The sequence below is a fragment of the Pseudorasbora parva genome, unplaced genomic scaffold (assembly GCF_024679245.1).
Source record: "Pseudorasbora parva isolate DD20220531a unplaced genomic scaffold, ASM2467924v1 scaffold_84, whole genome shotgun sequence".
Lineage (NCBI taxonomy): Eukaryota > Metazoa > Chordata > Actinopteri > Cypriniformes > Gobionidae > Pseudorasbora > Pseudorasbora parva.
This window is the reverse complement of record NW_027125119.1, coordinates 33,992-56,920: the sequence shown is the minus strand read 5'-3', so window position 1 is coordinate 56,920 and position 22,929 is coordinate 33,992. Positions and strand designations below refer to the sequence as shown.

The 22,929-nt window shown below is 44.4% G+C and overlaps 3 long non-coding RNA genes across 13 annotated transcripts; all 3 read right to left on the bottom strand.

Moving 5' to 3' along the window:
• Nucleotides 1–788: 788 nt before the first annotated feature.
• Nucleotides 789–2,775, bottom strand: LOC137068541 (uncharacterized). 2 transcript variants are annotated; one of them, XR_010904253.1, is made up of 5 exons: nt 2,476–2,775; nt 2,304–2,383; nt 1,505–1,675; nt 1,201–1,290; nt 789–802 (listed from the first exon to the last, which is right to left on the bottom strand). It is a non-coding gene; the product is annotated as an uncharacterized lncRNA (long non-coding RNA). The 2 variants fall into 2 exon arrangements; XR_010904252.1 differs by lacking the exon at nt 789–802 and having other exon boundaries at nt 820–1,290; nt 2,476–2,764.
• Nucleotides 2,776–3,270: 495 nt separating this feature from the next.
• On the bottom strand, nt 3,271–16,088 carry LOC137068540 (uncharacterized). Of its 8 annotated transcripts, none has more exons than XR_010904246.1 (18): nt 15,831–16,088; nt 15,659–15,738; nt 14,860–15,030; nt 14,556–14,645; nt 13,502–13,575; nt 13,076–13,260; nt 11,585–12,831; nt 10,852–10,985; nt 9,153–10,172; nt 8,981–9,060; nt 8,083–8,352; nt 7,878–7,967; nt 7,276–7,479; nt 6,824–6,897; nt 6,398–6,582; nt 4,907–6,153; nt 4,174–4,307; nt 3,271–3,494 (listed from the first exon to the last, which is right to left on the bottom strand). It is a non-coding gene; the product is annotated as an uncharacterized lncRNA (long non-coding RNA). The 8 variants fall into 8 exon arrangements; XR_010904245.1 differs by having other exon boundaries at nt 8,182–8,352; nt 14,761–15,030; nt 15,831–16,087; XR_010904244.1 differs by having other exon boundaries at nt 8,182–8,352; nt 15,831–16,086.
• A 536-nt stretch (nt 16,089–16,624) lies between these two features.
• Nucleotides 16,625–21,626, bottom strand: LOC137068539 (uncharacterized). 3 transcript variants are annotated; one of them, XR_010904242.1, is made up of 7 exons: nt 21,536–21,626; nt 21,232–21,321; nt 20,178–20,251; nt 19,752–19,936; nt 18,261–19,507; nt 17,528–17,661; nt 16,625–16,848 (listed from the first exon to the last, which is right to left on the bottom strand). It is a non-coding gene; the product is annotated as an uncharacterized lncRNA (long non-coding RNA). The 3 variants fall into 3 exon arrangements; XR_010904243.1 differs by having other exon boundaries at nt 21,437–21,558; XR_010904241.1 differs by lacking the exons at nt 21,232–21,321; nt 21,536–21,626 and adding an exon at nt 20,630–20,794.
• Nucleotides 21,627–22,929: the final 1,303 nt, after the last annotated feature.

The following is a 22,929-nucleotide window of genomic DNA, read 5'->3' as shown; positions in this document are numbered from 1 at the left end:
TAACCCTAACCTAACCCTAACCTAACCCTAACCCTAACCCTAACCCTAACCCTAACCCTAACCCTAACCCTAACCCTAACCCTAACCCTAACCCTAACCCTAACCCTAACCCTAACCCTAACCCTAACCCTAACCCTAACCCTAACCCTAACCCTAACCTAACCTAACCCTAACCCTAACCCTAACCCTAACCCTAACCCTAACCCTAACCCTAACCCTAACCCTAACCCTAACCCTAACCCTAACCCTAACCCTAACCCTAACCCTAACCCTAACCCTAACCCTAACCCTAACCCTAACCCTAACCCTAACCTAACCCTAACCCCTAACCCTAACCCTAACCCTAACCCTAACCCTAACCCTAACCCTAACCCTAACCCTAACCTAACCCTAACCCTAACCCTAACCCTAACCCTAACCCTAACCCTAACCCTAACCCTAACCCTAACCCTAACCCTAACCCTAACCCTAACCCTAACCCTAACCCTAACCCTAACCCTAACCCTAACCCTAACCCTAACCCTAACCCTAACCCTAACCCTAACCCTAACCCTAACCCTAACCCTAACCTAACCCTAACCCTAACCCTAACCCTAACCCTAACCCTAACCCTAACCCTAACCCTAACCCTAACCCTAACCCTAACCCTAACCCTAACCCTAACCCTAACCCTAACCCTAACCCTAACCCTAACCTAACCCTAACCCTAACCCTAACCCTAACCCTAACCCTAACCCTAACCCTAACCCTAACCCTAACCCTAACCCTAACCCTAACCCTAACCCTAACCCTAAAGGAGAGACTTAGGGCAGAAAGCACCTGGATCAGACGCTTGGACACGGTGTACCCGAGAGGCCTTAATGAGGCCTAAATTATTATCCTTCTCTGTACTTACCGTCATGATGATATGGACACACCCGTATCACGCCTAAACCTACCCAGATACCCCTGACTAATAAGTATATAGACATACCCACATCACACCTAAACCTACCCAGATACCCCTGGCTAATAAATATATAGACATACCCACCCCACACCTAAACCTACCCAGATACCCCTGGCTAGTAAATATATAAACATACCCACATCACCCCTAAACCTACCCAGACACCCCTGGCAATGTCACCAGGGGGTCTACAGCCCTCTCATCATGCTAACCCCCACCACAAAACCCTACCTAAAACCTACCCCTCTTACCTGGGGTCCAGATGGGTCAACCCTCGACTCCGCACCCCGCGTGGATCCAGCCCGGCCTGGCGTACCCCTCGTGGACGTAACCCTGGATTCCTGCAAAAAACAGAGAAAAAAAATGATGAGTGGTTATATAAAATATAGTGTGGGTTAAATAACATAAATGGTTAATATAGTAAATAAATAAATAAACTGATGTGATGATACATACTTATCTGGCTTATACAATAATAAAATAAAAAAGAATGAAATTTATTATAAATATAATGGCACTAGCAGGACATGGTAACGTTGTTGGCTATCTTTGGACCTGGGCCGCCTTTAGTGGTCAGTAGAAGGCTGGACCGTGCACAACCATTTCGGGGACCTTAGGGTCCCTGATCTTGGATTTTTCATTCCCCTAACCAAGCCCGCGCCGCCGCCTCTGAGCTTCTGGTAGGCCCTGGCTCGATGATGGCCCATATCGTATGCGTCCTGTTTCCTGGAATAAAACAATATGCTACTATTATTATATATCCACATATAGAATTAGATACATATACATTGCCATTACATTGAGTGGGTATCGAGAAGGATAATTTTTATCATGTTGAAACACTATTTTCCTTATCACAACATAGGAAAACGTATTAAAAATATATTTCTGTCATTTAATATTTCTGTCAGTTAATCTGACTGTTTTTGACAACACTAGTTCAAGAAAAGAAAAACAGGGTTCTAAATGTACATTTCCACATATTGTTCACCACATCTATTTTTAATAATATGTTTTGTGGTACATTTCATTTATAAATCCTTGTTTTCAGAATTTTCTGGGATGTTTATGACTGTTTTTAGCGACTTTGTGGGCTTTATATTATAAAACGATGTCGTCCCGCTCAAAACGATATCGTCCCGCGCAAAACGATATCGTCCCGCGCAAAACGATGTCGTCCCGCGCAAAACGATATCGTCCCGCGCAAAACGATGTCGTCCCGGTCGAAAAACGATGTCGTCGCCGAATCCACTTACAAAAAACATATACTGCAAATTTATTTCGTCCATATTCTTTTTACAGATGGAAAATAAAAAATATTTTAGTCATAAATCCTCATTTTCAGAATACTTACCGACCCCTTGGACCATTTAAAACATGGTTTTAATGTACCACTGTCGCCGTGGAGATGACGTCATCCGATGTCGTCCCTCTCTCCAGTCATAATATAAAATAATATCCCACTCTTATTCTAAACTGTATTTATTAATTATATCTCATATTTGTTCTAACCACTATATACTTACCTTTCGCTGTTCTTTACTAATTTTATCCTGTTCAGAAGGGCTTTTAATCCATATTTGGTCTTCCCTTCTGCTCCAGCACGAGCCTATATAAAGGGGGCGCGCATTCAGGCGCGCTCATCAGTTCTCTCGTGTTCTGACAGCAGACGGTCGCAGCCTTACCGCTCTTCCTCCGCAAACCAACTAAGAGTTATCATTCACACCTTGTTGAGTCTATTAGAAATATATTGAGTAATATATATTTATATACACATTATATTCTGTACATATTATAGTTTATACATGTGATTTTATATAGATATATATTGAAATCTCATATATTTCTTTATTATTTTATTTGTTATATTAAGTATAAAGTTCAAGTCTAGCCTGAAGAAGGTATTATTTGTTTACCGAAACGTCGCGAAGGACTTGAACACTTGGCCATTTTGTTTTTTCTTTTTGATTCTTTTTCATTTTAATTTTTATTTGTTCTAACTGTTCCTATTTCTACAAAAAAACACAAAAAATACAAAAAAATAAACAAAAAAATAAAAAAAACCCTACCAAAAAAAGTTCTGTATATATTGCTATCATGGATAATTTTCGGGGCCGTCTGAGACAGAGAAATGCCCCCCGTCTCAGAGTGAGACACGTTAGTGTCACACCAAATTTTAGAGACCACAACCATCCACCCATGCACACACCATCACGCCCTTATGTCGACGAGCGTAGTTTCCCATACAGGAGACCATACAATACCGCTCCACAGTCCCAGAAAAGAAATAAAAAACAGAAAAGGGGAAAGAGACAAAAAAATAGGGATTTCACAAATTTTAATGGTTTTCCAGAGGCTTCTGGACTTAACCTTAGGGAGGCGTCCAGGACTGGACCCCCCACACGTTTCCCTGCCCAGTACCACCAGGGACCCAGAACGGTCCCCTTCCGTAATTACGGTGGTCAGTCTCGAAATTTTGTTCCACCTCGGGTTAACACTCCTCGTTATCCCACCAATAGGAACATCCAGCGACAACACTCCCCACCTAAAAACAGAAATGGGACAAAACAAGGGCATTTTAGAGCTCAAAAACAGATGAGACAAAACCCAGATTTTACACCGGCACCACCACAATTAAAGAAAACCATTAAGCTTTTCTATGAGCTCATCCGTCTCATACACCATCTAAAGAATGTCACTACAAAGGTGGAAAATAATCTACCTATCACGTTCTCTGATTTGACGGACCTCCTCATTGAGACAGTGAGACCAGCATTTACCAACGAACGCGTGGCACAATTGTTACAGGGCAATGCAAAAAATTGGTGCTACACCACACAGTTAATTCTGGAACAGCATTACGAATCTACCATCGAATTAACTCTCGAAAAAATCCGCACCCAGACCAATCGAGATGACTGGTCCGAAGCCTTTGAAGTGGCCTCACACTGGGCTAACAGAAATTACAGAGGCAGAGTTAGCGCTGAAGCCATTGAGCAGGCGGAAGCTCTAATTACAGCAGAACTTCCGCCTAACGGTGACACTTCGACACAGAATGTCGAAGCAGAGCCTCCAGCGAGCGAACCCCCTCGCACTTACGCCTCAGTGGTCGCTTCCACCAGTCGGGCTCTTTCACAGACTCGACCGCAACCTTCAGACCGTCCCCCCGTTAGTGCCAACCCTGTAAAAGAAAATGTTAGCCACCAAAACGTGTCGGTACAAACCTCTCCTACACTCTGCCCGCAGCAGCGCGCTGTCACACCCCCTCCAGCCAGAGGGGACTGGTCTTTTGAGGACGAAGCCCCTCCTCAGGACCTCCACGAAGCCCTTCAGCCCATACAGGCTGGGGCTCTGGAACCTATAGAGCAGAGAAAAAAGACACATAAGAGCCGTCACCTATCACGGGTGGCGGAAAACTCTTCCACCGTCTCGGTGCCTCAGAGCCGCCACGACATAATCGGGGCGGAAATCTCTGATCAGACTCCATCTCCACAGAGCTGTCACGAAAACCCTGTGATGGAACTCTCTGTTGGGACTTCCCCACTTCGGGAGGTGGACCCACGGGTTAACAATATGGCGTCCACTCCACGAAGGGAAGAGGCTGTACCGGAATCTGATGGCCCAAATCGCCCTCAAAGATCACCCTCACCTCTTTCATTGTTCCTTAAAGAACTTGAACCTCTGGCAGGCCCAAACCCAAAGCGGGTAGAGCAGGGTGAAACTAGTGCTTTAAAACAGACATCATTGATTGATCTAGATACAGTTGAGTCACCATCGGCACGACAAGCAATACTGCCTCCAGTAACGGCATCACAGACCGTGACATCACCCACGGCTGCCGATAGTCCTGCTTCTAGCTCCCTGAACCGCCCGCTACGTCATATTAGCACAAACAGAAAATTTATAGATTGGAGCTTGACAATTAAAAAGAAAACAGTCATAATTGGTGACTCTAACCTGTCAAGGTTCCCCCAACATGATGATCCTGACCTCCAGATTGACTGTTTCCCGGGGGCAAAATTCCAACACGCGAGCAACCTGTTGGAAAAGGCTACGGTCTCTGTGGTCCCAGATCACATCATCCTGGCCTTTGGGATAAACAACCGGAAACAAAGGCACAAATTGAGAGCCATCGCAGAGATTAAAAAAGCCTATCAAACAGCGAGAAAGTACCTACCACACACAGCTGTAATAGTGCCACTAATTAACTTTTCCAGAGCACTACCGCTGGCCGAACGGGAGATGATAGAGCACATGAATCACTTCATCAGTAAAAATATGAATTTCATCCCCCTTCTGGCAGCGACACACTTCCGAGTGGAAAATGACGGTGTCCATTGGAGGCCGGCTACGGCAAAGACACTGTTTTCCCACTGGATGGAATATTTAAACTTCTAATGCCCAAAAGCCCAAAATGTGGTTCTAAGAAACTTATTGTGAATCTATCAAAATCACTTACCTTAACACAAGACCAAACCTCTGTCTTAGAAAAGGGACTCTCTTTCATTCCCACCCCTCCCAAATGCCTAAAAAAAGAACTCTTGGCTGACATACAAGCTTACCATCGCAGGCTCAAGCTGGAATCATATTTTGAGGGCAAAAAGAACCATAAAGATAAGGTTCCTTTCACCCACCCATCTGGTTGGGAGCCCCCACTGTCCAGCCTGCCAAAAGAAATCGGCAAAACCATTAAAGCTGATAATTACGCCTTTAAGAGCCTTCATTGGGGCATCGGCAGAACCCCCAACCTCACTACTGGGGAAAAGAAAGCCCTAAAAGAGCTACGTGAAAACAACAGTATTGTCATCAAACCCGCCGATAAAGGCAACGCTACAGTCATTCAAGATAGGGCACATTATATAGGGGAGGGCCTTAGACAGCTGGCAGTAAGTGAGCATTACCGTCCACTCGAAGATCCAATCTTCCCAGAGACTGAAAAGGAAGTAAGAGGTATTTTAGAAGATATGGTGCACAAGAAAATCATAAACAACAAACAAAAGCAGTACCTGATGGGTGAGGGCCCACCCAGGCCGAGAATTTTCTATTTATTACCAAAAATCCACAAGGAACCAGAAAAGTGGAGCGTGCCCTTTATAGTTCCACCCGGCCGCCCAATAGTTTCCGACTGCAATAGTGAAACGTACTGCACCGCGGAGTACATCGAATACTTCCTGAACCCTCTCTCGACCAGGCATCCAAGTTACCTTAAAGACACATACGATTTCATTTCAAAAATAAGCAAACTTAAAATTCCAGCCAATTCCTTTTTGTTTACCATCGACATAGACAGTTTGTACACCAATATTGACACCCCCACTGGCCTAAGGGCAGTCAAAAATTTCATGCAAAAATATCCTGACCCCCATAGACCGGACGAATATCTCATTAAATTATTGGAAATAAACCTCACGAAAAACGATTTCGAATTCGATTCTAAATTCTACTTACAGGTCAAGGGAACGGCCATGGGGAAAAAGTTTGCGCCGTCATACGCCAACATTTTCATGGCGGATTGGGAGCAAACGGCCCTCGCTTCCTCCGCCTTGAAACCGTTTGCGTATTATCGTTTCTTGGATGACATCTGGGGAGTTTGGACCCATTCGATGGAGGACTTTCTCGCTTTCATCTCGCATCTAAACACACACCAGGAATCCATTACAGTTAAGCACAGTATAGACAGGTCAGAGGTCAACTTTTTGGATGTCGTGTCATACAAGGGACCAAGGTTCGCAGAAACGGGTCACCTTGACTTTAAGGTCTACTTTAAGGAGACCGACACGCATTCCCTGCTGCATAGGGATAGTTTTCATCCAAAACACACTTTCAAGGGTATTATTAAATCACAGCTATTAAGATTTAAAAGAATCTGCTCACAGCCCAGCTCGTTCCAGGAAGCCACACGGACCCTGTTCCAGGCACTTAGGTACCGTGGCTATGGGAGATCCTTCCTGAAAAAGATTTTAAAACATTTTGATGAGCCAAAAAAACAACATACAGAAGAGACACACAATAGAGATAAGATCATCCCTCTAACGGCACTTTATTCCAAACAGTGTGTTTCTCTTAACTTGGCCATCAAAGAAAATTTTCTTAAATTTTTGGGACCCACAAAGTATCTGCAGCACCACAGGCCAATTGCGGCCTACAAACGCAATGAAAATCTCAAGGACATATTGGTCCAGTGTAAATTAAACACTCTCAAACCCCAAGGTCGCGTTGGTCGCTGCAAATACTTTGTACAGACAAAATGGGTAATGAGCAGATTTAACAAAAAGATGTTTAAGATCCCTGCACCTCTGACCCATGAATCGTCTAACTGCGTGTACCTGGCTTTCTGTTCAAGATGCAGGAGACAATACGTTGGCCAAACGAAAAATGAACTCCGTGTTCGGGCTTATCAACATGCACACAACATTTTGCATGCTGTTGATAAGCGCCGACACCTCGTTCAACACTTTCTGGCCCACGGGTTGTCCTCGTTCAGAATCACCGCACTCCAGTCTGATCCAGCGTGGTCCCTAAAGGAGAGACTTAGGGCAGAAAGCACCTGGATCAGACGCTTGGACACGGTGTACCCGAGAGGCCTTAATGAGGCCTAAATTATTATCCTTCTCTGTACTTACCGTCATGATGATATGGACACACCCGTATCACGCCTAAACCTACCCAGATACCCCTGACTAATAAGTATATAGACATACCCACATCACACCTAAACCTACCCAGATACCCCTGGCTAATAAATATATAGACATACCCACCCCACACCTAAACCTACCCAGATACCCCTGGCTAGTAAATATATAAACATACCCACATCACCCCTAAACCTACCCAGACACCCCTGGCAATGTCACCAGGGGGTCTACAGCCCTCTCATCATGCTAACCCCCACCACAAAACCCTACCTAAAACCTACCCCTCTTACCTGGGGTCCAGATGGGTCAACCCTCGACTCCGCACCCCGCGTGGATCCAGCCCGGCCTGGCGTACCCCTCGTGGACGTAACCCTGGATTCCTGCAAAAAACAGAGAAAAAAAATGATGAGTGGTTATATAAAATATAGTGTGGGTTAAATAACATAAATGGTTAATATAGTAAATAAATAAATAAACTGATGTGATGATACATACTTATCTGGCTTATACAATAATAAAATAAAAAAGAATGAAATTTATTATAAATATAATGGCACTAGCAGGACATGGTAACGTTGTTGGCTATCTTTGGACCTGGGCCGCCTTTAGTGGTCAGTAGAAGGCTGGACCGTGCACAACCATTTCGGGGACCTTAGGGTCCCTGATCTTGGATTTTTCATTCCCCTAACCAAGCCCGCGCCGCCGCCTCTGAGCTTCTGGTAGGCCCTGGCTCGATGATGGCCCATATCGTATGCGTCCTGTTTCCTGGAATAAAACAATATGCTACTATTATTATATATCCACATATAGAATTAGATACATATACATTGCCATTACATTGAGTGGGTATCGAGAAGGATAATTTTTATCATGTTGAAACACTATTTTCCTTATCACAACATAGGAAAACGTATTAAAAATATATTTCTGTCATTTAATATTTCTGTCAGTTAATCTGACTGTTTTTGACAACACTAGTTCAAGAAAAGAAAAACAGGGTTCTAAATGTACATTTCCACATATTGTTCACCACATCTATTTTTAATAATATGTTTTGTGGTACATTTCATTTATAAATCCTTGTTTTCAGAATTTTCTGGGATGTTTATGACTGTTTTTAGCGACTTTGTGGGCTTTATATTATAAAACGATGTCGTCCCGCTCAAAACGATATCGTCCCGCGCAAAACGATATCGTCCCGCGCAAAACGATGTCGTCCCGCGCAAAACGATATCGTCCCGCGCAAAACGATGTCGTCCCGGTCGAAAAACGATGTCGTCGCCGAATCCACTTACAAAAAACATATACTGCAAATTTATTTCGTCCATATTCTTTTTACAGATGGAAAATAAAAAATATTTTAGTCATAAATCCTCATTTTCAGAATACTTACCGACCCCTTGGACCATTTAAAACATGGTTTTAATGTACCACTGTCGCCGTGGAGATGACGTCATCCGATGTCGTCCCTCTCTCCAGTCATAATATAAAATAATATCCCACTCTTATTCTAAACTGTATTTATTAATTATATCTCATATTTGTTCTAACCACTATATACTTACCTTTCGCTGTTCTTTACTAATTTTATCCTGTTCAGAAGGGCTTTTAATCCATATTTGGTCTTCCCTTCTGCTCCAGCACGAGCCTATATAAAGGGGGCGCGCATTCAGGCGCGCTCATCAGTTCTCTCGTGTTCTGACAGCAGACGGTCGCAGCCTTACCGCTCTTCCTCCGCAAACCAACTAAGAGTTATCATTCACACCTTGTTGAGTCTATTAGAAATATATTGAGTAATATATATTTATATACACATTATATTCTGTACATATTATAGTTTATACATGTGATTTTATATAGATATATATTGAAATCTCATATATTTCTTTATTATTTTATTTGTTATATTAAGTATAAAGTTCAAGTCTAGCCTGAAGAAGGTATTATTTGTTTACCGAAACGTCGCGAAGGACTTGAACACTTGGCCATTTTGTTTTTTCTTTTTGATTCTTTATTTCATTTTAATTTTTATTTGTTCTAACTGTTCCTATTTCTACAAAAAAACACAAAAAATACAAAAAAATAAACAAAAAAATAAAAAAACCCTACCAAAAAAAGTTCTGTATATATTGCTATCATGGATAATTTTCGGGGCCGTCTGAGACAGAGAAATGCCCCCCGTCTCAGAGTGAGACACGTTAGTGTCACACCAAATTTTAGAGACCACAACCATCCACCCATGCACACACCATCACGCCCTTATGTCGACGAGCGTAGTTTCCCATACAGGAGACCATACAATACCGCTCCACAGTCCCAGAAAAGAAATAAAAAACAGAAAAGGGGAAAGAGACAAAAAAATAGGGATTTCACAAATTTTAATGGTTTTCCAGAGGCTTCTGGACTTAACCTTAGGGAGGCGTCCAGGACTGGACCCCCCACACGTTTCCCTGCCCAGTACCACCAGGGACCCAGAACGGTCCCCTTCCGTAATTACGGTGGTCAGTCTCGAAATTTTGTTCCACCTCGGGTTAACACTCCTCGTTATCCCACCAATAGGAACATCCAGCGACAACACTCCCCACCTAAAAACAGAAATGGGACAAAACAAGGGCATTTTAGAGCTCAAAAACAGATGAGACAAAACCCAGATTTTACACCGGCACCACCACAATTAAAGAAAACCATTAAGCTTTTCTATGAGCTCATCCGTCTCATACACCATCTAAAGAATGTCACTACAAAGGTGGAAAATAATCTACCTATCACGTTCTCTGATTTGACGGACCTCCTCATTGAGACAGTGAGACCAGCATTTACCAACGAACGCGTGGCACAATTGTTACAGGGCAATGCAAAAAATTGGTGCTACACCACACAGTTAATTCTGGAACAGCATTACGAATCTACCATCGAATTAACTCTCGAAAAAATCCGCACCCAGACCAATCGAGATGACTGGTCCGAAGCCTTTGAAGTGGCCTCACACTGGGCTAACAGAAATTACAGAGGCAGAGTTAGCGCTGAAGCCATTGAGCAGGCGGAAGCTCTAATTACAGCAGAACTTCCGCCTAACGGTGACACTTCGACACAGAATGTCGAAGCAGAGCCTCCAGCGAGCGAACCCCCTCGCACTTACGCCTCAGTGGTCGCTTCCACCAGTCGGGCTCTTTCACAGACTCGACCGCAACCTTCAGACCGTCCCCCCGTTAGTGCCAACCCTGTAAAAGAAAATGTTAGCCACCAAAACGTGTCAGTACAAACCTCTCCTACACTCTGCCCGCAGCAGCGCGCTGTCACACCCCCTCCAGCCAGAGGGGACTGGTCTTTTGAGGACGAAGCCCCTCCTCAGGACCTCCACGAAGCCCTTCAGCCCATACAGGCTGGGGCTCTGGAACCTATAGAGCAGAGAAAAAAGACACATAAGAGCCGTCACCTATCACGGGTGGCGGAAAACTCTTCCACCGTCTCGGTGCCTCAGAGCCGCCACGACATAATCGGGGCGGAAATCTCTGATCAGACTCCATCTCCACAGAGCTGTCACGAAAACCCTGTGATGGAACTCTCTGTTGGGACTTCCCCACTTCGGGAGGTGGACCCACGGGTTAACAATATGGCGTCCACTCCACGAAGGGAAGAGGCTGTACCGGAATCTGATGGCCCAAATCGCCCTCAAAGATCACCCTCACCTCTTTCATTGTTCCTTAAAGAACTTGAACCTCTGGCAGGCCCAAACCCAAAGCGGGTAGAGCAGGGTGAATCTAGTGCTTTAAAACAGACATCATTGATTGATCTAGATACAGTTGAGTCACCATCGGCACGACAAGCAATACTGCCTCCAGTAACGGCATCACAGACCGTGACATCACCCACGGCTGCCGATAGTCCTGCTTCTAGCTCCCTGAACCGCCCGCTACGTCATATTAGCACAAACAGAAAATTTATAGATTGGAGCTTGACAATTAAAAAGAAAACAGTCATAATTGGTGACTCTAACCTGTCAAGGTTCCCCCAACATGATGATCCTGACCTCCAGATTGACTGTTTCCCGGGGGCAAAATTCCAACACGCGAGCAACCTGTTGGAAAAGGCTACGGTCTCTGTGGTCCCAGATCACATCATCCTGGCCTTTGGGATAAACAACCGGAAACAAAGGCACAAATTGAGAGCCATCGCAGAGATTAAAAAAGCCTATCAAACAGCGAGAAAGTACCTACCACACACAGCTGTAATAGTGCCACTAATTAACTTTTCCAGAGCACTACCGCTGGCCGAACGGGAGATGATAGAGCACATGAATCACTTCATCAGTAAAAATATGAATTTCATCCCCCTTCTGGCAGCGACACACTTCCGAGTGGAAAATGACGGTGTCCATTGGAGGCCGGCTACGGCAAAGACACTGTTTTCCCACTGGATGGAATATTTAAACTTCTAATGCCCAAAAGCCCAAAATGTGGTTCTAAGAAACTTATTGTGAATCTATCAAAATCACTTACCTTAACACAAGACCAAACCTCTGTCTTAGAAAAGGGACTCTCTTTCATTCCCACCCCTCCCAAATGCCTAAAAAAAGAACTCTTGGCTGACATACAAGCTTACCATCGCAGGCTCAAGCTGGAATCATATTTTGAGGGCAAAAAGAACCATAAAGATAAGGTTCCTTTCACCCACCCATCTGGTTGGGAGCCCCCACTGTCCAGCCTGCCAAAAGAAATCGGCAAAACCATTAAAGCTGATAATTACGCCTTTAAGAGCCTTCATTGGGGCATCGGCAGAACCCCCAACCTCACTACTGGGGAAAAGAAAGCCCTAAAAGAGCTACGTGAAAACAACAGTATTGTCATCAAACCCGCCGATAAAGGCAACGCTACAGTCATTCAAGATAGGGCACATTATATAGGGGAGGGCCTTAGACAGCTGGCAGTAAGTGAGCATTACCGTCCACTCGAAGATCCAATCTTCCCAGAGACTGAAAAGGAAGTAAGAGGTATTTTAGAAGATATGGTGCACAAGAAAATCATAAACAACAAACAAAAGCAGTACCTGATGGGTGAGGGCCCACCCAGGCCGAGAATTTTCTATTTATTACCAAAAATCCACAAGGAACCAGAAAAGTGGAGCGTGCCCTTTATAGTTCCACCCGGCCGCCCAATAGTTTCCGACTGCAATAGTGAAACGTACTGCACCGCGGAGTACATCGAATACTTCCTGAACCCTCTCTCGACCAGGCATCCAAGTTACCTTAAAGACACATACGATTTCATTTCAAAAATAAGCAAACTTAAAATTCCAGCCAATTCCTTTTTGTTTACCATCGACATAGACAGTTTGTACACCAATATTGACACCCCCACTGGCCTAAGGGCAGTCAAAAATTTCATGCAAAAATATCCTGACCCCCATAGACCGGACGAATATCTCATTAAATTATTGGAAATAAACCTCACGAAAAACGATTTCGAATTCGATTCTAAATTCTACTTACAGGTCAAGGGAACGGCCATGGGGAAAAAGTTTGCGCCGTCATACGCCAACATTTTCATGGCGGATTGGGAGCAAACGGCCCTCGCTTCCTCCGCCTTGAAACCGTTTGCGTATTATCGTTTCTTGGATGACATCTGGGGAGTTTGGACCCATTCGATGGAGGACTTTCTCGCTTTCATCTCGCATCTAAACACACACCAGGAATCCATTACAGTTAAGCACAGTATAGACAGGTCAGAGGTCAACTTTTTGGATGTCGTGTCATACAAGGGACCAAGGTTCGCAGAAACGGGTCACCTTGACTTTAAGGTCTACTTTAAGGAGACCGACACGCATTCCCTGCTGCATAGGGATAGTTTTCATCCAAAACACACTTTCAAGGGTATTATTAAATCACAGCTATTAAGATTTAAAAGAATCTGCTCACAGCCCAGCTCGTTCCAGGAAGCCACACGGACCCTGTTCCAGGCACTTAGGTACCGTGGCTATGGGAGATCCTTCCTGAAAAAGATTTTAAAACATTTTGATGAGCCAAAAAAACAACATACAGAAGAGACACACAATAGAGATAAGATCATCCCTCTAACGGCACTTTATTCCAAACAGTGTGTTTCTCTTAACTTGGCCATCAAAGAAAATTTTCTTAAATTTTTGGGACCCACAAAGTATCTGCAGCACCACAGGCCAATTGCGGCCTACAAACGCAATGAAAATCTCAAGGACATATTGGTCCAGAGTAAATTAAACACTCTCAAACCCCAAGGTCGCGTTGGTCGCTGCAAATACTTTGTACAGACAAAATGGGTAATGAGCAGATTTAACAAAAAGATGTTTAAGATCCCTGCACCTCTGACCCATGAATCGTCTAACTGCGTGTACCTGGCTTTCTGTTCAAGATGCAGGAGACAATACGTTGGCCAAACGAAAAATGAACTCCGTGTTCGGGCTTATCAACATGCACACAACATTTTGCATGCTGTTGATAAGCGCCGACACCTCGTTCAACACTTTCTGGCCCACGGGTTGTCCTCGTTCAGAATCACCGCACTCCAGTCTGATCCAACGTGGTCCCTAAAGGAGAGACTTAGGGCAGAAAGCACCTGGATCAGACGCTTGGACACGGTGTACCCGAGAGGCCTTAATGAGGCCTAAATTATTATCCTTCTCTGTACTTACCGTCATGATGATATGGACACACCCGTATCACGCCTAAACCTACCCAGATACCCCTGACTAATAAGTATATAGACATACCCACATCACACCTAAACCTACCCAGATACCCCTGGCTAATAAATATATAGACATACCCACCCCACACCTAAACCTACCCAGATACCCCTGGCTAGTAAATATATAAACATACCCACATCACCCCTAAACCTACCCAGACACCCCTGGCAATGTCACCAGGGGGTCTACAGCCCTCTCATCATGCTAACCCCCACCACAAAACCCTACCTAAAACCTACCCCTCTTACCTGGGGTCCAGATGGGTCAACCCTCGACTCCGCACCCCGCGTGGATCCAGCCCGGCCTGGCGTACCCCTCGTGGACGTAACCCTGGATTCCTGCAAAAAACAGAGAAAAAAAATGATGAGTGGTTATATAAAATATAGTGTGGGTTAAATAACATAAATGGTTAATATAGTAAATAAATAAATAAACTGATGTGATGATACATACTTATCTGGCTTATACAATAATAAAATAAAAAAGAATGAAATTTATTATAAATATAATGGCACTAGCAGGACATGGTAACGTTGTTGGCTATCTTTGGACCTGGGCCGCCTTTAGTGGTCAGTAGAAGGCTGGACCGTGCACAACCATTTCGGGGACCTTAGGGTCCCTGATCTTGGATTTTTCATTCCCCTAACCAAGCCCGCGCCGCCGCCTCTGAGCTTCTGGTAGGCCCTGGCTCGATGATGGCCCATATCGTATGCGTCCTGTTTCCTGGAATAAAACAATATGCTACTATTATTATATATCCACATATAGAATTAGATACATATACATTGCCATTACATTGAGTGGGTATCGAGAAGGATAATTTTTATCATGTTGAAACACTATTTTCCTTATCACAACATAGGAAAACGTATTAAAAATATATTTCTGTCATTTAATATTTCTGTCAGTTAATCTGACTGTTTTTGACAACACTAGTTCAAGAAAAGAAAAACAGGGTTCTAAATGTACATTTCCACATATTGTTCACCACATCTATTTTTAATAATATGTTTTGTGGTACATTTCATTTATAAATCCTTGTTTTCAGAATTTTCTGGGATGTTTATGACTGTTTTTAGCGACTTTGTGGGCTTTATATTATAAAACGATGTCGTCCCGCTCAAAACGATATCGTCCCGCGCAAAACGATATCGTCCCGCGCAAAACGATGTCGTCCCGCGCAAAACGATATCGTCCCGCGCAAAACGATGTCGTCCCGGTCGAAAAACGATGTCGTCGCCGAATCCACTTACAAAAAACATATACTGCAAATTTATTTCGTCCATATTCTTTTTACAGATGGAAAATAAAAAATATTTTAGTCATAAATCCTCATTTTCAGAATACTTACCGACCCCTTGGACCATTTAAAACATGGTTTTAATGTACCACTGTCGCCGTGGAGATGACGTCATCCGATGTCGTCCCTCTCTCCAGTCATAATATAAAATAATATCCCACTCTTATTCTAAACTGTATTTATTAATTATATCTCATATTTGTTCTAACCACTATATACTTACCTTTCGCTGTTCTTTACTAATTTTATCCTGTTCAGAAGGGCTTTTAATCCATATTTGGTCTTCCCTTCTGCTCCAGCACGAGCCTATATAAAGGGGGCGCGCATTCAGGCGCGCTCATCAGTTCTCTCGTGTTCTGACAGCAGACGGTCGCAGCCTTACCGCTCTTCCTCCGCAAACCAACTAAGAGTTATCATTCACACCTTGTTGAGTCTATTAGAAATATATTGAGTAATATATATTTATATACACATTATATTCTGTACATATTATAGTTTATACATGTGATTTTATATAGATATATATTGAAATCTCATATATTTCTTTATTATTTTATTTGTTATATTAAGTATAAAGTTCAAGTCTAGCCTGAAGAAGGTATTATTTGTTTACCGAAACGTCGCGAAGGACTTGAACACTTGGCCATTTTGTTTTTTCTTTTTGATTCTTTTTCATTTTAATTTTTATTTGTTCTAACTGTTCCTATTTCTACAAAAAAACACAAAAAATACAAAAAAATAAACAAAAAAATAAAAAAACCCTACCAAAAAAAGTTCTGTATATATTGCTATCATGGATAATTTTCGGGGCCGTCTGAGACAGAGAAATGCCCCCCGTCTCAGAGTGAGACACGTTAGTGTCACACCAAATTTTAGAGACCACAACCATCCACCCATGCACACACCATCACGCCCTTATGTCGACGAGCGTAGTTTCCCATACAGGAGACCATACAATACCGCTCCACAGTCCCAGAAAAGAAATAAAAAACAGAAAAGGGGAAAGAGACAAAAAAATAGGGATTTCACAAATTTTAATGGTTTTCCAGAGGCTTCTGGACTTAACCTTAGGGAGGCGTCCAGGACTGGACCCCCCACACGTTTCCCTGCCCAGTACCACCAGGGACCCAGAACGGTCCCCTTCCGTAATTACGGTGGTCAGTCTCGAAATTTTGTTCCACCTCGGGTTAACACTCCTCGTTATCCCACCAATAGGAACATCCAGCGACAACACTCCCCACCTAAAAACAGAAATGGGACAAAACAAGGGCATTTTAGAGCTCAAAAACAGATGAGACAAAACCCAGATTTTACACCGGCACCACCACAATTAAAGAAAACCATTAAGCTTTTCTATGAGCTCATCCGTCTCATACACCATCTAAAGAATGTCACTACAAAGGTGGAAAATAATCTACCTATCACGTTCTCTGATTTGACGGACCTCCTCATTGAGACAGTGAGACCAGCATTTACCAACGAACGCGTGGCACAATTGTTACAGGGCAATGCAAAAAATTGGTGCTACACCACACAGTTAATTCTGGAACAGCATTACGAATCTACCATCGAATTAACTCTCGAAAAAATCCGCACCCAGACCAATCGAGATGACTGGTCCGAAGCCTTTGAAGTGGCCTCACACTGGGCTAACAGAAATTACAGAGGCAGAGTTAGCGCTGAAGCCATTGAGCAGGCGGAAGCTCTAATTACAGCAGAACTTCCGCCTAACGGTGACACTTCGACACAGAATGTCGAAGCAGAGCCTCCAGCGAGCGAACCCCCTCGCACTTACGCCTCAGTGGTCGCTTCCACCAGTCGGGCTCTTTCACAGACTCGACCGCAACCTTCAGACCGTCCCCCCGTTAGTGCCAACCCTGTAAAAGAAAATGTTAGCCACCAAAACGTGTCGGTACAAACCTCTCCTACACTCTGCCCGCAGCAGCGCGCTGTCACACCCCCTCCAGCCAGAGGGGACTGGTCTTTTGAGGACGAAGCCCCTCCTCAGGACCTCCACGAAGCCCTTCAGCCCATACAGGCTGGGGCTCTGGAACCTATAGAGCAGAGAAAAAAGACACATAAGAGCCGTCACCTATCACGGGTGGCGGAAAACTCTTCCACCGTCTCGGTGCCTCAGAGCCGCCACGACATAATCGGGGCGGAAATCTCTGATCAGACTCCATCTCCACAGAGCTGTCACGAAAACCCTGTGATGGAACTCTCTGTTGGGACTTCCCCACTTCGGGAGGTGGACCCACGGGTTAACAATATGGCGTCCACTCCACGAAGGGAAGAGGCTGTACCGGAATCTGATGGCCCAAATCGCCCTCAAAGATCACCCTCACCTCTTTCATTGTTCCTTAAAGAACTTGAACCTCTGGCAGGCCCAAACCCAAAGCGGGTAGAGCAGGGTGAAACTAGTGCTTTAAAACAGACATCATTGATTGATCTAGATACAGTTGAGTCACCATCGGCACGACAAGCAATACTGCCTCCAGTAACGGCATCACAGACCGTGACATCACCCACGGCTGCCGATAGTCCTGCTTCTAGCTCCCTGAACCGCCCGCTACGTCATATTAGCACAAACAGAAAATTTATAGATTGGAGCTTGACAATTAAAAAGAAAACAGTCATAATTGGTGACTCTAACCTGTCAAGGTTCCCCCAACATGATGATCCTGACCTCCAGATTGACTGTTTCCCGGGGGCAAAATTCCAACACGCGAGCAACCTGTTGGAAAAGGCTACGGTCTCTGTGGTCCCAGATCACATCATCCTGGCCTTTGGGATAAACAACCGGAAACAAAGGCACAAATTGAGAGCCATCGCAGAGATTAAAAAAGCCTATCAAACAGCGAGAAAGTACCTACCACACACAGCTGTAATAGTGCCACTAATTAACTTTTCCAGAGCACTACCGCTGGCCGAACGGGAGATGATAGAGCACATGAATCACTTCATCAGTAAAAATATGAATTTCATCCCCCTTCTGGCAGCGACACACTTCCGAGTGGAAAATGACGGTGTCCATTGGAGGCCGGCTACGGCAAAGACACTGTTTTCCCACTGGATGGAATATTTAAACTTCTAATGCCCAAAAGCCCAAAATGTGGTTCTAAGAAACTTATTGTGAATCTATCAAAATCACTTACCTTAACACAAGACCAAACCTCTGTCTTAGAAAAGGGACTCTCTTTCATTCCCACCCCTCCCAAATGCCTAAAAAAAGAACTCTTGGCTGACATACAAGCTTACCATCGCAGGCTCAAGCTGGAATCATATTTTGAGGGCAAAAAGAACCATAAAGATAAGGTTCCTTTCACCCACCCATCTGGTTGGGAGCCCCCACTGTCCAGCCTGCCAAAAGAAATCGGCAAAACCATTAAAGCTGATAATTACGCCTTTAAGAGCCTTCATTGGGGCATCGGCAGAACCCCCAACCTCACTACTGGGGAAAAGAAAGCCCTAAAAGAGCTACGTGAAAACAACAGTATTGTCATCAAACCCGCCGATAAAGGCAACGCTACAGTCATTCAAGATAGGGCACATTATATAGGGGAGGGCCTTAGACAGCTGGCAGTAAGTGAGCATTACCGTCCACTCGAAGATCCAATCTTCCCAGAGACTGAAAAGGAAGTAAGAGGTATTTTAGAAGATATGGTGCACAAGAAAATCATAAACAACAAACAAAAGCAGTACCTGATGGGTGAGGGCCCACCCAGGCCGAGAATTTTCTATTTATTACCAAAAATCCACAAGGAACCAGAAAAGTGGAGCGTGCCCTTTATAGTTCCACCCGGCCGCCCAATAGTTTCCGACTGCAATAGTGAAACGTACTGCACCGCGGAGTACATCGAATACTTCCTGAACCCTCTCTCGACCAGGCATCCAAGTTACCTTAAAGACACATACGATTTCATTTCAAAAATAAGCAAACTTAAAATTCCAGCCAATTCCTTTTTGTTTACCATCGACATAGACAGTTTGTACACCAATATTGACACCCCCACTGGCCTAAGGGCAGTCAAAAATTTCATGCAAAAATATCCTGACCCCCATAGACCGGACGAATATCTCATTAAATTATTGGAAATAAACCTCACGAAAAACGATTTCGAATTCGATTCTAAATTCTACTTACAGGTCAAGGGAACGGCCATGGGGAAAAAGTTTGCGCCGTCATACGCCAACATTTTCATGGCGGATTGGGAGCAAACGGCCCTCGCTTCCTCCGCCTTGAAACCGTTTGCGTATTATCGTTTCTTGGATGACATCTGGGGAGTTTGGACCCATTCGATGGAGGACTTTCTCGCTTTCATCTCGCATCTAAACACACACCAGGAATCCATTACAGTTAAGCACAGTATAGACAGGTCAGAGGTCAACTTTTTGGATGTCGTGTCATACAAGGGACCAAGGTTCGCAGAAACGGGTCACCTTGACTTTAAGGTCTACTTTAAGGAGACCGACACGCATTCCCTGCTGCATAGGGATAGTTTTCATCCAAAACACACTTTCAAGGGTATTATTAAATCACAGCTATTAAGATTTAAAAGAATCTGCTCACAGCCCAGCTCGTTCCAGGAAGCCACACGGACCCTGTTCCAGGCACTTAGGTACCGTGGCTATGGGAGATCCTTCCTGAAAAAGATTTTAAAACATTTTGATGAGCCAAAAAAACAACATACAGAAGAGACACACAATAGAGATAAGATCATCCCTCTAACGGCACTTTATTCCAAACAGTGTGTTTCTCTTAACTTGGCCATCAAAGAAAATTTTCTTAAATTTTTGGGACCCACAAAGTATCTGCAGCACCACAGGCCAATTGCGGCCTACAAACGCAATGAAAATCTCAAGGACATATTGGTCCAGTGTAAATTAAACACTCTCAAACCCCAAGGTCGCGTTGGTCGCTGCAAATACTTTGTACAGACAAAATGGGTAATGAGCAGATTTAACAAAAAGATGTTTAAGATCCCTGCACCTCTGACCCATGAATCGTCTAACTGCGTGTACCTGGCTTTCTGTTCAAGATGCAGGAGACAATACGTTGGCCAAACGAAAAATGAACTCCGTGTTCGGGCTTATCAACATGCACACAACATTTTGCATGCTGTTGATAAGCGCCGACACCTCGTTCAACACTTTCTGGCCCACGGGTTGTCCTCGTTCAGAATCACCGCACTCCAGTCTGATCCAACGTGGTCCCTAAAGGAGAGACTTAGGGCAGAAAGCACCTGGATCAGACGCTTGGACACGGTGTACCCGAGAGGCCTTAATGAGGCCTAAATTATTATCCTTCTCTGTACTTACCGTCATGATGATATGGACACACCCGTATCACGCCTAAACCTACCCAGATACCCCTGACTAATAAGTATATAGACATACCCACATCACACCTAAACCTACCCAGATACCCCTGGCTAATAAATATATAGACATACCCACCCCACACCTAAACCTACCCAGATACCCCTGGCTAGTAAATATATAAACATACCCACATCACCCCTAAACCTACCCAGACACCCCTGGCAATGTCACCAGGGGGTCTACAGCCCTCTCATCATGCTAACCCCCACCACAAAACCCTACCTAAAACCTACCCCTCTTACCTGGGGTCCAGATGGGTCAACCCTCGACTCCGCACCCCGCGTGGATCCAGCCCGGCCTGGCGTACCCCTCGTGGACGTAACCCTGGATTCCTGCAAAAAACAGAGAAAAAAAATGATGAGTGGTTATATAAAATATAGTGTGGGTTAAATAACATAAATGGTTAATATAGTAAATAAATAAATAAACTGATGTGATGATACATACTTATCTGGCTTATACAATAATAAAATAAAAAAGAATGAAATTTATTATAAATATAATGGCACTAGCAGGACATGGTAACGTTGTTGGCTATCTTTGGACCTGGGCCGCCTTTAGTGGTCAGTAGAAGGCTGGACCGTGCACAACCATTTCGGGGACCTTAGGGTCCCTGATCTTGGATTTTTCATTCCCCTAACCCTAACCCTAACCCTAACCCTAACCCTAACCCTAACCCTAACCTAACCCTAACCCTAACCCTAACCCTAACCCTAACCCTAACCCTAACCCTAACCTAACCCTAACCCTAACCCTAACCCTAACCCTAACCCTAACCCTAACCCTAACCCTAACCTAACCCCTAACCTAACCCTAACCCTAACCCTAACCTAACCCTAACCCTAACCCTAACCCTAACCCTAACCCTAACCCTAACCCTAACCCTAACCCTAACCCTAACCCTAACCCTAACCCTAACCCTAACCCTAACCCTAACCCTAACCCTAACCCTAACCTAACCCTAACCCTAACCCTAACCCTAACCCTAACCCTAACCCTAACCTAACCCTAACCCTAACCCTAACCCTAACCCTAACCCTAACCCTAACCCTAACCCTAACCCTAACCCTAACCCTAACCTAACCCTAACCCTAACCCTAACCCTAACCCTAACCCTAACCCTAACCTAACCCTAACCCTAACCCTAACCCTAACCCTAACCCTAACCCTAACCCTAACCCTAACCCTAACCCTAACCCTAACCCTAACCCTAACCCTAACCCTAACCCTAACCCTAACCCTAACCCTAACCCTAACCCTAACCCTAACCCTAACCCTAACCCTAACCCTAACCCTAACCCTAACCCTAACCCTAACCTAACCCTAACCCTAACCCTAACCCTAACCCTAACCCTAACCCTAACCCTAACCCTAACCCTAACCCTAACCCTAACCCTAACCCTAACCCTAACCCTAACCTAACCCTAACCCTAACCCTAACCCTAACCCTAACCCTAACCCTAACCCTAACCCTAACCCTAACCCCTAACCCTAACCCTAACCCTAACCCTAACCCTAACCCTAACCCTAACCCTAACCCTAACCCTAACCCTAACCCTAACCCTAACCCTAACCCTAACCCTAACCCTAACCCTAACCCTAACCTAACCCTAACCTAACCCTAACCCTAACCCTAACCCTAACCCTAACCTAACCCTAACAGCCCGGTCTTTCTTAACCCTACTCCAACTAACCCTTACACTAACACCCCGCCTAAAACCTACCCTAGCACCAACAGCCCGATCTTTCTTAACCCTACTCCAACTAACCCTTACACTAACACCCCGCCTAAAACCTACCCAGTTGTCAACAGCCCGGTGTTTTTGAACCCTAACCCAAATTAATCCTTAAACTTGCAACCCACCTGAGAGCTACCCGGACACGCACAGCCCACTGGCTCTGAACCCTATTTCTCAACCAAACTAACCCTTACACTTACA